We start from the raw sequence: 14,787 nt of genomic DNA, 5'->3' as shown, positions 1-14,787 counted from the left end.
ACGACATCACGGTCTGGATAAACCGAGGCGCGCTCGGAGAAAAAGAGAAGCTGCAAGAAGCGGCCACATGCATAGAGGAATACGTAAAAGCAAGAGGCCTAACTTGCTCTACAGAGAAATTAGAACTGCTAAGAGTCTGGAGAGGCTAGATGAACCAGACGGTGCCGCAAGAAGAAGCGTATAAGCTAAGGGTTTATCTGGAAGGGCAGCCGATACCAGAGAAGACAACCGTAAAAATACTAGGAATGTGGCTCCAGTCCAATCAAAGATGCAACCACACTCTGGCGCTACTCAAGAACACCACGGCGCAAGTAGCACGCGTGATAAACAGAAGACGGGATGAGGGAGGAAGACACGCTCCAGCTGGTCACAAGCCTCGTTATCAGCAGAGTAACATACAGCCTCCCCTACCATAACTACACCAAGCAGGAAGAGAAAAGAATTGACGCTATAATAGGGCAGGCATACAAAAGCATTACACCTGCCGCAACGCACATCAACCGAAAAACTATCAGCGCTAGGGATACATAATACCTTTCTCGAGCTAAAGGAGGCAACAATGAGCAACCAAATCCGAAGCTTAAACCAAACCAAAGCAGGAAAGGTACTCTTAAGAAGATACTGCAGCGAAGGATTAGTAAAGGAACTCGAGGCCACAAAAGAGATACCTGAAAATTATTGGAGCACAATACATGTCGCGCCCATACAAAAAATGTGGATACAAATCTACATAAGGCAAGAAGAGAAGCTAGGGCCGAACACATGCAAAAAAGGTTAGATTAGAAAAGCAACGTTGCATACACTGACGCTGCGAGATACGACCACCACAACGGCGCACTGGCCACAGTTGTAAACGAAAACCTACAAGAAGTTACAAGCGCGTCACTAAACGACTGCACGGTTGTGGAGGCGGAAGAGGCGGCGATAGCTCTAGCAATCTCGGAAGGCAACCGTACCGTTCAGATCCCTGACAATCGTAACAGACTCGCAAACGGCAAGTCGAAATTACATGAATGGCAGAATAGGGAGCAGAGCGCCACGCATTATAGACACCCACCCAGCCGACAAAAAAAAACATTAAACACACGATTGTCTGGATACCAGGGCATACAGCGGTAAAGGGAAACCAAGTGGCTGATAGAGTGGCTCGAGGGCCTACAAGCCGAGCACCGTATGCATAGAGCTACGAGGAACCCGAACCAGTAACTCTAAAATATTCAGAGATATATATAGTGAATTACTACAAAGGTGTTAGAAGATATCCACCACCCAACGCAAGACTAAGCACTGAAGATGCAGCTGGATGGAGAATAATCCAGACACCTACCCCAACCTAAATATTTTAAGGAAAATATTTCCTACACAGTACGAGGCAAGATGCCCATGGTGAGGTGATAAACCAACACTCTATCATACGTCATGGGCCTGTAAAAAGAGAGCCCCCGATCATTACGATAGTCAATAACCCGAATATGGAACAGTGGGAGGGTATGCTGACCAGCACACACCTGGAGACTCAAAAGGGTCGGATAAACAGAGTGCGAGGCGCAGCCATACTCAGTGGAGCCTTAGACTAGGGCCCCAATCCTGTAACAAGATGGAATGTCAACCGAAGAAGGAAGACACCGTCTGAAGCCTTCAAAAACGAATTTGAGAGCTCAATAAATGTTCTTTCCTCCTTCTCCATTGCATAGGCACACGAAGTTGTTTACGAGTGTGGAGTGGTGTGGCGGGGAGGTTGCTGGTAGGTTGTGCTTCTGGAGCATGGAGGCTTCATACAGACACCGTAATTTTCCCAGTTACGTTACTGCTACCGCAGTAAAGAAAAAGGGGGAAGCGATGAGGAGAGTGCGGGCAGATTGCACGCATGGCTTCTGACATGCGTTGGTGTGCAGAAGCCGCTAGGCATGCAATGCGACATTGGAGGCGATGGCGCTTGGTAAAATTTTCAACAACTTTGGTTTTCTTGACGGTTTCCTTTGCTCAACTAAATAGCACTACGCTGAAACTCTATGCTAAAACGCCTGCCCTGTCTGGGTGGTGCTGTGGTTATTCCACGGCAGAATGAAACCGAAAATATATCGTCAAAACCATTTCTGACGTGTCAAAAGCGAGACAATATACACCCGCTAGCCTGATTGACTGTCTCGTTCTGGTGCGCCTGAAAAGGTTTTTCCTAACCAACCTGCGTGCGCTCGACTTGATCTGGTCACGCTGACGTTTAGGCTCACTGTGCCTTGGGCAGAGCGCGATACATGGCCGCCCGTATCGCACGCGCGGCAGCCCTCCACGCGTCATACCTAGGCGGCCGCGGCGTGAATTCACGTGCCTCTTGTCCAGGTCTGTCTGGTGGCGTGAATCGTGGCTTATACAATGAAAAATAAAAATATGTGCTGGATTAAAAAGATCTTCTCGCCTAAATGAATGTTAAAGCTCTACGGGTGCCTAAACTCCTCCACTAAATGGCTGGAAGCAAACACTGTAGCCGATAGACTTTTGTCAGGCGTTGTACATGTCGCCTCCTCGCTGCTGCAGTCCTTGCGCCTTTGGCGTTTGCCACACGTGCCATTATACTCGCTAAGTCTACCTGTCGCTGTTCTCACCGCACGGCCCGTCGCACACTGCACGTTTCACATTTGGCAATGCGCTCTGCAGTTCTGGCAGTGAGCCGGAGACGTTTTCTTTGCTCCGTCATCCTTGCGTTCTTTCCGTTCTGACCACTCGAAGCACCAAGCAAATCCCTCGACCTCGCACTCATGTGCATGCAGCCCGCCGCGCACGCAGTGTGCCTCAATCCGCTCGTGTCCGTTTTTGCTCCATTTACATCGTACAATACACATTCATACTGATATAGCATAGCATTCTTTACGTGTCTTCCACCGCACCACAGAGCGCACTTCATTCTTTGTTTTTGTACTCGGAACAGCGCTCACACGAACATGTGCAACATAAACATGTATGTCACTGTTCGCTCTTGACTTCGACGTCACTCCTAGCTTACCAAATCCTTGTTTTTTGTTGTGATATACTCGTAAATTTTGCAACGCTATTCCCCCAGACTACCTGTAACTCATGTTTGCCTGCAACTGTCCTTTAAATTAAAGAAAGATATACTTATATCTGCCAGCAGATCAGCCCAATTGTTACAGTGCACTCATGTCGGCTTCTTCAAATTTCCAGGTCGTTTTTGTTCGTTTCCGGAAGGCTTGGTGCTCATGAGCCGCCGTCACCTCCGGCGAGACATTCCGAAGAAAGAAGCCACACGCGGGACCACCCGCTCTATCACCAGTCATCGAGTCATCACCAGCAAGATGCAGAGTAGTCAGCTGGCACAGCCACTTTTGTCCCACGCGGCAGCCACGGTGTCCTTGGCGAATGCCAGCAAACCAGGCAGGAAGCTGTCTTCGGGATCCATTCAGAGGCAAGAATCTCGGTCTACTCTTGAGACGCTTTAAGGGGTACAGACACAAAATTTAGAACGCACACAAACGATATTTTTGTTTCATGGGCGATACCTTCTAACAAGTTCCTGTCGAAAGCATTGAGTCGAACATAATTACGATATTAAATGTTGTCTGAGGAGCCGCTCGGCATATGGACCTGAATGAAGTGAAGTCATGGTTCACTTGCCCCCAATTATTGTGACGTAACCGAACCCAGTGGTTGTTCGCTGGAATGAGCAGCGCTTGCCGTGGACGGTGTTGGCCGGTCGACCGTCACGTCAATGTTCATTTCAGCGCTGGCGCCGACCAAGTCCGAAACTGCCGGAGCAAAATCGTTCGTAATTATTAATGCTGCGCGCTTATGTTTTGCGCTAAATTTCATGATAACTGGGCCCAAAGACTTTTTTCAAAGGGAAAATGCGGATGCCTCCGCAACTCTGTACCCCTTTTTGCACCCCTTTAAGCTCGGTGTGCCTGCAGGGTCCAACCGCCAAGCTATTTTGATAACGTAAGGACAACGTGGGCTTCCTTGATTTGAGACACGTCGGCGGCCAGAGCACAGCGCACAGGAAGAATAGCTTACTGGAATCCACACTTCATCTGACTATTTCTTGCAGTAGCCAGCGCACGCGACGGCTACCACAAGTGAGCTATTCTCACGCGCTCATGAGCCAACCACAGTGTACATAGTCTGGAGGTGCATGGTCGCCTGCAGCTCATAGGCTCTACCCGTTGTGAGTCGGCGGAGGCGACATGGCTCGGGGAGCCCAGCGTGCACTGCATTCCTTAACGACTTGCCAGGAAGTTCAGACGCAAAAACGTTGACGAATCAGGTATTGCCTATCGATCTTTTAAATGCAGGCTGAATTTAAGCGCCTTGACATTCTCGACGAGAGCGCGCTGTGGAACCCGACTGCCGGATTTTGTCCCATCTCGTAAATAACGCAGTATAGCCAGCCATGGTTCTTTCCTGTTGACAGCTGAAGAAACGCCGGTCTAAGAGTGAGCGGCTATTTGCGAATTTGATGCTTTGGGATGGCGTGCTGTTAACTATTTAGCTTAGCGCTGGTTTCACTTGGAAAGTGCGTCACTGTGATTTCGGCATTTGCTATAGTGCAAAGCATCTCTATGCGGTGCTGGATATATACAGTGTTGCCGGTAACGCGTTACAAGTAACGGCGTTACCGGTAACGTGTTCCTTTTTCCGGGAACTTAGTAACGTACTCGTTACCACTTCGTAACTGTAACGGGTAATGTCCCTCCGTTAACATTTTTGGTAACGGGAGGAGTCACGTTACCAGTTACTGTTTGTTCCAATTATCATCCACTCCACCCCCCCCCCTTCTTTTTCTCAAAAAGCGCAGAGCACGAAAAGTAATGTTGTAAATAAACAACACGTATAGGTGCTCTCGACGACCCTTGTTGCGGCTCGAATGCATGCCAGAAAACACCTGCCGTTGACGACGCAGCAACTAAAAAAAAGGGCGTCTCCCTCTCAAACGCCAAATGCCCTGGTTCGAGTCGGAGCCTCGGCACAGGTTTGATTTTTTTTAATCAGTGAGTGTGCGGGGTTTTCAGTGGTACCCATTGATCCCGCCACCTGGATGCGTTGGTTAACGGTTAAGCGCAGGCTCTGTTGCGTTTATACTCCGGCGTAACGCGCGCGCACGCTGCACGGCGACGTCACGTGGGCAAAAGCGAAACCCTCTATATCCAACTGCGATTGACTGCCGACGCGTTCGGCGGCTTTGGCGCATTTTGACCGCAATGGCGGAGACTTGGAGCGTCTCTATTTCGCGCCGAGTGCGCCAGCCGCCGCAACCCCGGTTCGGCTCCGCGGCGAGGCGCGCGTTGTGATGTCATGTGCTTCCTGGGAGCACCGCCACGGCGAAATCGGAAGTTCGCCACCAGTAAAGTTTTCGCTTTAAAAGGACAGAATACGCATCAAGCACGACACACGTGCATGAACACTCATTCACACAATTGCCTTCAACAGCCTCCGCTTCCCAAACCACTCACACACACACAACTCTCTAAAGAGTGGAAGCATGCGGAGCATTTGGAATATAACATTTTTCAGAATTACCTTAAATTGGTTGATAGTGCGGCGAGGTTTTCTTTGTGAAGCTAGAAATATCGATGTGTCATTTTGTGCTTAATGTCACATGCAGAAAATGGTTTCACCATGTGCCACTATAACATTGCTAAGCTCCTGCAGATTTGTGCAAAATAATCGTTAAATCAGGACTTCGCGTGAAATCGTTGTTTGAGCTAGACGCTTTATGTGAAATGTGAGCTTTATAAAATTGTTATCGGTTCATAAGACGAAGACTAATTAAAGTTAGTGGCCATGAAGTAACGGCAGAGTAACGTGCGGTACTTTTTTTCGGTAACGGTAGCGCGTTCCTTTTATTTTAGAGTAGCGAGTAACGTATTTAGTTACTTTTTTTTTCGGTAACGCCTACAACACTGGATATATATACCGGGGTTCGCGTGCCCCTTTTACTTCGCGTTGTTCTGGGAGCATTGTACATAAATTGATCGCGTTAGAACTCGATTTCAACTGGCTTAGAGCCCGTTCACCAAGGTATCCAGGCTGCTTGCAATTCGTAAATGATGGGTGGCTTCTCACAACTTATTTCAAAAATTTTCCACAAAGAAAAATGCTGTCCATACATAAGGTCTAGTTACGCAAAATAGGTAGCTGCCAATCACTGCCAGATTGCATAGTAAGTGTGAATTCTCGTCCTTGGAAACCAGTAATAAAAGAACCAAATATGCACAAAAAGTTTGCAGAGTGAACTATAGGCAAGGAAGAAGTCCTGAACATGTTCAAAGTGCCCATTATTGCAAACACACATAACGGCGCAGCAACGAATAGCTCTTGTTCAGTCTGTAGTTCTCCCTTGGAGCGCGGCTAACGCACTTTAAGGTGTGTTCAGGGACCCCGGATCAGGGGGGGCAGCCCTCTGCCCCCCCCCCCAACATTTTTCCAGAGGGAGCAGAATCCTCAGGATCGCATTGAATATATTCTACGGTGCACCTTGAACAGGCATTTTTGGCCGCTCATTCACATTGAGTTTCTTAATGGATCTCAAGTGAGGACGTACAGTACACGCGCTGCCGACTTCGGGCAATCGGCAGAGCCCCAACATCTGGCAGCTGCTGAAAGGTTCTAGACTCACGGCTTGCAGGCCCTTTTTCAGCCAGATATAATTAAGGAGCAAAGCATCGTCCGTTTCGAAAGCAGAACGCTTTCTGGCACCTTACAGACGGGGCCAAAGGGCTGCGGCGTCTGCAGCAACACACACTGCTTGCTGCTGGTACACCCGTTCGACAAGGAAGCTGAACCGTGCATTGCCGCTGCTAGCGCGGCACACGACACCCTGCTCTGCGGCTGCGGCTCCAGTGGGTACAACGGACGGACGTGACGTGGCGGCACCTGGCTCCAACTGGGTCGCGTCTAGGGCCGCTGATTTGCGTAGACGTTCCTGCGCTCCTTCTCCCGGTAAGTGGACATTCTCGAAATGGGTTGCACACCTCAGGCTGCTTGCTTTCGATTCTCTAAATGGATCATACATGGACAATTTATATTTACCGTAACTTTTATGGCTGGTTCATAGCATATTTAAACGCGACTGCTGAGCGTTACAATGAGGCTTCACACAAAAGACGATGTTTTTTTCTTATACACTATGCCAGCACTTTGTGATGATTGTTATTCTGCGTTGTTATGCTTTTTTCTGTGTGCACTAGGAAACTGAACCCAATGAAACGCGGAATGTTGGATATATACTGTTTAATGAAGACAAATTCACCATAAGATGGTAACAATGTTGATCAGTAGGCTGGACTGTAACATTATTATTCATCAGAATTATTGAGGATCTGCTGTCTGTCTTCTATTGTAGGTTATCATTCACTGTTTTGTTGGCTCATTGGGAATCGTCTTTGGGTGCATCAGTGGGTTTGCGTTGACACCTACAACCGCTTTTTGTACCCGCATTGTACGCTTAATTAAAAGAGTATTTCTGCTTGCGTGTTTTCTTCTGTGAAGTGATTGTTGAGACATTAATGTACATAGTTATGTAACGTACATTAATGTAATGTACATTAATACCCTTATAATAACTTACATTAGGGGCCACAGACGAAATTTTTCGGCACGAGGCGTATGTAGGGTTACTTGACGGCGGACCGAACCACTGGCCCGTCAACTCAACGGTTTGGTCGAAGAGGCCCTTTTCCCAAGCATCTCACCCCAGGAGAGCCAAGCACCAAGATGGGGGAAATCTTATACCCATTAGAAAACCGGTGGCTATCCGGCAGCACAAGGTATCGAACCCAGCACCTCCCGAACTCGACGCGGATACCCAACCAAAAGGCCACGCTTCTGTTCATTGGATTTATGGGGTATTCTCCTTCGATGGCTACATAAATTACTTTTGAGCTTTTGATGCTGTTTTTATTTTAGTTTCATTAAGTTAGCAAGGTTTCATTAAGTTAGCAAAACACCTTGGGCACAGCCACTGGCTTCCAATACAAAACGTTGTATTTAGTTTTGCCGAAATAAAGAAAATTTATTATACCCTCAGGGCCACTACGGCATTACAGAGGGGAGTGGTTACAAAAATGAAATCAATTTAACAAACTGGAGGTAATGAAACAGACAACGCTTATGTATTGGGTTATTTTTTATTTATTTAATTTTAGGACTGGTCGTTGTTGACGGCGCTTCGTGCAGGCAACTGGAGAGTGGTGTGTAGGGTCTGATCAACGTGAGGGGCAAGGGGGCATATAACAGAATGCGAGGTCCCACCTGCGGTCTTGCACCATGGGGCCTTTTTGAAATGTATTTCTTGTGTAACTTAATTGTTCTTAATTTTTCACTAAAATTTCACCTTCAACATTCCAACCTACTTTATAGGGCGTGTCCTCGGAGCAAGCCGTCGTAGACCGGTCGGCCGAACTCCGAGCTGTGCTTCGGCAGAGGAGAGCTACAGCGCGGGCTCGGCCACTCGTGGCGCTGGCACGCAGCCGCACTCGCGACCTGGCATTAGCGTCGCAACGGGACCGGGAACAAGCTCGGGCGTGGGCCAAAGTGCCCGCGTGCGTGCAATCCGACTCCCGACACCGGCCACTGTCCGAGACTTGGTTAGTGCTCTGGGCATTCTGTGGGATCTTCCCTCGTATTAATTGTGACAGCTGTGGGGTTGATTGGGGAGAGATAAATACGTTCTTCGCACTTAATCGCGACTGACCTAGTTCAAAGCCGCCTGGACCCCACCCGGTGGTCGCGTACGCAACCGAAAGCACGCCGACCACGGCGAGTCTTGCTCTGAGGGAACAAAGGAACGACACTCTGCCTGACACAAACAGGTATTTATTGCTACAGCAACAATAACGCCAGCTATCAACAAGATACGATAACGAATTGAGCTCGTCCGACTCACCAGCAAGGTTCCGAGCGAATGTTCTCCCGCGCTAGGGCAAGGGATATGCTCCACGGCCGGACGGGACGAGATACGGGAGCCAGTGTTCCCACCGCTTCCTCGCCCCGTTGGCGAAGAGCGGAGCCGCGGGCGACACGTCCGCTCGCGCCAACGAACCCTGCCGAACCGTCATCTGCCCTCTCCCGCGTGCGAACAGGCTCTCGCGCTGCGACGGAGGCGCCCTCTCTCGTTAATTATGGTAACAAGAGAATGTGCTCCTCCTCGAGGCGAGGCTGCTGCTGCATCGCGGGAAAGTCTACACAGGGGACTGCCGGGCAGATCCCCACATCCCCCCCAACCTAAAACACCCACGCGCCTGAAAGTACATGATGTGGAGGAGTCTCCTGGTTTTCATGCATTTGAGGCAGGTCTTGCTGCGGAGGTCACGCTGTCAGCGTCCACGCAGACTTCCGCGGTGTTCCGAAGGCGGTGTGAAGGTCTCCGCTGGGACGAGTGGTATGGCCCGCGGATTACCGTGTCCGCAGGCCCGCGAATAGAAGGCCGGTGGGAAAACTGCAGGCCAGGATTCTGCAGCAGTCGCCAGGGCAGCAGCAGCCGGAGGTTACTGCTGACTGGTCTCGCCGCAGCTGTCCCGGGTGGATGCGGCGAACAGGATACAGGCCGCTCCGTCGCAGTATGTCGCAACGAGGCGATGTGCACCGGACAGCATGCCTGGGTTGCTCCACCGGGTCTGCAAAATTACCGAAACGCTCTCAGCGTGCCTTTAACATAGGTCACGGGAGGGGAAACGATATCCGCAAGGGCCTCGTGGCACAATGCCTAACTCGCTAGCAAAACGTGTCGGGCGGCTGTGCTAACGCAAAGTTCGAGTGGAATAAGCCCTTTCTTGAGTTGAACGAGACTGCTCAGTTCGTGCAAGGTTACAAAAAAAATGGGCGGGCAGGAAAGTGCGCACCCTCTCAACACCACGGTCTGGTGGTCGTGCCTCTTCTGACGTGGTGCAAGCAGCTCCGAAAAGCAATAGGCGTGACTACCACTGACAACGACCGTGACCACAACTAAGACCCGAAACGGATTACGAGCGCGCAGCCGCGAGGAGACATCAGCTTGTGGGGTGGTCCTACCCGGCTCACTGCACAAAGCAGCTTATGAGGGGTCGGCGCCCACCCTATCAGACTGTGTCGGGGCGCCCGGTGCCGAGCTTTAATACCAACGAACTCGTAGCGGCACCCGCGGACCCAGGCCACCCGGTTCCCAGAGCCGCTACTCCCAGAGTCGAAAAAAGAAACAGCAGAGAAAATATATACAGAAACTCGGACCACCCGCGCGGCTTCCACACTCACTCGCTTCGGACTCGGCAACTCCGCGGGCACAAGCCCTCGCGCTCCCTCGATGCGGACCAAGTGGTTCTCCCGAAGAAACTCCAGGGAAACGATGAAAAACGTGCTGAGCATGTCGAAAACTTCAAACATACTGCAGCGCAATACACCTCGCACTCAAGAAAGCATGCCGCAGGGCGTAGCGCTCAAAATTCACTCTAGGTTTAGCAGTTGTCAAGTCGGGACAAAGAGCGTTCATCGAATCGAACCGACAGTCGTGCAAAGTTCAAAGAGCAGGTCCCACGTTGGGCGCCAGATGTGGGGTTGATAGGGGAGAGATAAATACGTTCTTCGCACTTAATCGTGGCGTACACAGTTCAAAGCCGCCCGGACCCCACGTGGTGGTCGCGTACGCTACCGAACGCACGCCGACCACGGCGGACCTTGCTCCGAGGGAACAAAGAAGCCACACTGCGGATGACAAAAAGAGGCATTTATTGCTACAGCAACAATAACGCCAGCTAGCAACAAGATACGATAACGAATCGAGCTCGTCCGACTCACCAGCAAGGTTCCGAGCGAATGTTCGCCCAGCGCTAGGGCAAGGGATATTCTCCGAGGCCGGACGGGACGAGATACGGGAGCCAGTCTTCCCCCGCTTCCTCGCCCCGCTGGCGAAGAGCGGAGCCGCGAGCGACACGTCCGCTCGCGCCGACGATCCTAGCCGAACCGCCTTCTGCCCTCTCCCGCGTGCATGCAGGCGCTGGCGCAGTCACTCGTTAGTTAAGGTAACTAACAAGGGAGTGTGCTCCTACTCGAGGCGAGGCTGCTGCTTCACGGTGCATCGCCGGAAAGTCTACACAGGGGATTGCAGGGCAGATCCCCACACAGCAAACGAGAACTGCAAACAGCTGCTGCGTTGCATCTCGCCGGTGTCTTTCTCGAAGCTTTAGCTCTAGCTTCCAAAAAAAAACACTCACAGAAAGGTTACACATACAAAAGGTGAGGGACCAGAAATAACGGCATCGTTTGCAAGAAAAGTCACCTAACACTGCTTTATAACCAGATATGTAGACAAAAATAAACCCTGTACGTTTTGGCAGAAGCAATACCTGCGGTTTGAAAAATGATGATGTACTTCGTAAATTGAGGGGGGATCCAATGGTGTAAAAAAACTTCATAGTGTCCCAAAACAAGGCCCGGCACATGAACGACAGGTGTATTGAATGAGCACTTCTCAACCTAACCATTTACAATGTTTAAAGCTCCAGAAATAAAACACAAAGAATTAATTACACCAGATTGTTCAGCTGGTCGAGTGGATTCTGATGCATAATGAAGAAGCAGCGCAGAAATACGATGAAGGAGAGAAGGGGCATGACACGGGTACTGACTATCAACACCTGGATTGATTGCAGGAATACCATACATATGCCTCAACATAAACAACAGAGGGAACGAATTAAACCACTATCAGCAGTCACCAAGTCGCCGAGTGTTTCAGCTCGCAAGATGGCATGTTTACGCATATATTATTGTCGTATACGCAAAATGAAGAGACCCCTGTCCAACGTGTGCCAATCGACGCCAAACTGCATGCGGGCGTGACCTGACGAAGCACTCCTGTTGTCGAGACTCACGCAGCCCGCTCGCTGCATCTCTGTGCTCGTGATCGTCGCCAGCTGGTACACCATCCTCGACACCAGGATTGCTTCATTAGGCTGCGCTAGCATTCATTTTGGAATGCATCGGCACGGGTTGGCTGGGGCCTCTTTATTAATGCGCCAGCATTGAAGGTCCCATGTCACACAAGAAGCGGTGCCGTCGTTGCCGTCCTCGAGCAATTCCTAATGGATGGAGTTGTGACGTTGCAGCAATATTTCCTCCCGTGGGTAATTCAAACACGGCAGTGCAATCACACTCTTTCTTCCCATATAAAATATACGCTGCTCCGTCTACGCGCGGAACCTGCAGGCTGTGAAGGAGTTCAATTGTTGCTAGAGTGATCTTATTGGTCGCAAACGTCTGAAGCACGTTTATGTATGCAACCGCCCGTCCTGTCTGGTCTTTCTGTGTGGTTTGTGTCAAAATTAGCGTTGTTTTTTATCTTTTGTTACACAATGTTACACCAACTAGCCCAGCAAGAGGTACTGTTAAAGTAAAGTAACTTCGGGGAAAAATGAATCGGTATGAATAGGGTGGGATTCAAGCCACGACCTAGCTTGGAATGCGAGACGAGCAGGCTACTCCTACCAGGCCGCAAACGCTAGAGGGTTTAAGCGGGATAGAGGTGGACCTGATGAATGCGTTGTGGTCTTTGACTTGATGTGGTTCCTAAGGACAAGTGCTCATGTATGTATAGGTAATTATGAGTAGGCTAATTATCTATTAAATAATTCAACCACATTAATTCGATTTTTGAGATGCTTTATTGTACTTGAACAGTTTGATGCGTGAGTATGCGTGATGTATCGATGTGAGCAGTGGGATTCGTGCATCACTAATCTAGGAAAGAAGGAGAGGTATATAAAGGCATCGCGAGGCTGGAGAGTGTGCCGCCACATGGTGATGCGATACTTCTTGACATTGCACATGTTCCTGCTCGATCCGCTGAACGAATCAAATAGTGCATTCAGAAAAATATTCGAAATGAATCAAGTATGTTTTCAAGTTTTTGAATACTTGTCGAATAACTGGCGCTAACTTTGATGAAGGCTGGACGTGTATTGTTTCCACAACAGGGTGCACTCCGGTGCTGCACAGCATGCTGCCGCAGTCGATATGCTCGGGATGGGAAGTTTCGGCGGGACCAGGCGGTCTCTTCAGGTGGCCTTCGCTCGTTACAATTCATACGTGGCCTTGAAAGTTGGGCGATATGGCATGACACGGGCAGAGTTTGTAAGCCCTGCCTTAGGTTTGGGAATCCATGACTAACACGTAGTTCTCGCCATTCTCATGCAGTGAGATGTGGCATTAGTTTATTCCCTGTCGTAAACAGTAGCAAATTGAATTTTTTGCATACACAGGACGGTGAGTGTCACATATCTATTACGCTGCCTTCATGACACGTACTCCTTTGTAGAGATGAGTGTTGCGTACTTTGAAAGGTATAGTTATAAAGCTCTTAAGTTATGGCGCGGTACGGCAGCGCCACCGCTAGCGCTTCGCTGTGACACACGATAATTGGTTTCGCGCGAGTTTTCATGCTAGTACCTGATTTTTGTGAAAGATATCATTCGTATTCTATGTGATTATTACATACATGATCCATATTCGATTAGATTTTGAAAGTACTATTCGCATACACCGCGTTCACTTGTAATTTCTCTAAAACATGCCCTGGATTGATTGCAGGAATGCGATACATATAACCTCAGCATAAACAACAGAGGGAACGAATAAAACCACTATCAGCAGTCACCAAGTCGCCGAGTATTTCAGCTCCAATATGGCATGTTGACGCATATATACTGTCGTATACGCAAAATGAAGAGACCCCTGTCTAACGCGTCGTTTAGTCCGCGTTAGCCAGCCGATGTTCAAGAGCTCTCTTCGTTTGCGCAGCTCGTCGTGCCCTCGTCATCCGGACCTGCGACGCCGACGCTGGGATCCGCAAAAGCACCTCCCGAGCTACACCTGAACTTCCAGCCGCAGTCTTTCGGCTCTTCATGACGTGCCAGGCAGCAGTCGGAGCGTAGCTCTTCTGGTGTTGCATGGTGCTGTAAAGGTGCAGGACCATTCAGCGCCATGCTGGTGTGCATGGCCAGCACAGCTGTGTTAAATTTAACGTAGATTAATTGTTTTAGGTGTTTCTTGAAAAAAACACGTATAATTCGATGTATGATTGGTGTAGGGTGTGGATTCGCCTTAGCAATCCAAAGAATAAAATAACAAAGATTTGATTCGTCACTCCTGTCGTCATGAAATTTTTTTATGACCAGGCGAAGTTGTCGTGGTCCCGCTGTCGCACTTCATTTAATACCGTAGTCTCAATTGGATCTTTGTATTGTTGACCTGTCGCTCCAGTTAATTCCATTCTTTCCGTCATCTGTAGCCTCACTTCGAAATGAAAACTACCGATATCTGCAGTCCCTTACTTCCGTCAAACTTCACCGAGCATCAGGTCGGAAGCTATAAACTACATTGCATAAACAGTTTTGCATTTTTGCATCTCGCATGCTGCCCTGGCAACGAAAAGTTCATGGCTGTGTCATATACGTACATGTGTGATGTTTAACATGTTATCACTAACTCAAAACAGGTGTTATAAGAAACTCTATTCTGTGTGTGTTTTCTTTTTTGCGACGTGCTTTAAGCTTGTACAAATCAATACATTGATCCCACATCCACGGAATTTTCGAAAAGAACACGGCCATGTCAATAAAACCAGGCGGAGCATGAAATTTTGTCAGAAGAGAAAAAAAGACTGGCTCTACAATGGAAGAGTATGAAATCAACTGATGTGTCGAACAACACATGCCCACCACTTGAAACGGTAAGATGTGGCTTTCCTGAAGCCCCGCTTTCAGGTGAGAGTACTGATAAAGTATGGCGGCTAATCCGAAACTTTAT

This window comes from Amblyomma americanum, chromosome 1 (assembly GCF_052857255.1).
Source record: "Amblyomma americanum isolate KBUSLIRL-KWMA chromosome 1, ASM5285725v1, whole genome shotgun sequence".
NCBI classification, from domain to species: Eukaryota; Metazoa; Arthropoda; class Arachnida; order Ixodida; family Ixodidae; genus Amblyomma; species Amblyomma americanum.
The sequence above is the reverse complement of the archived record's forward strand: the minus strand, read 5'-3'. Positions refer to the sequence as shown.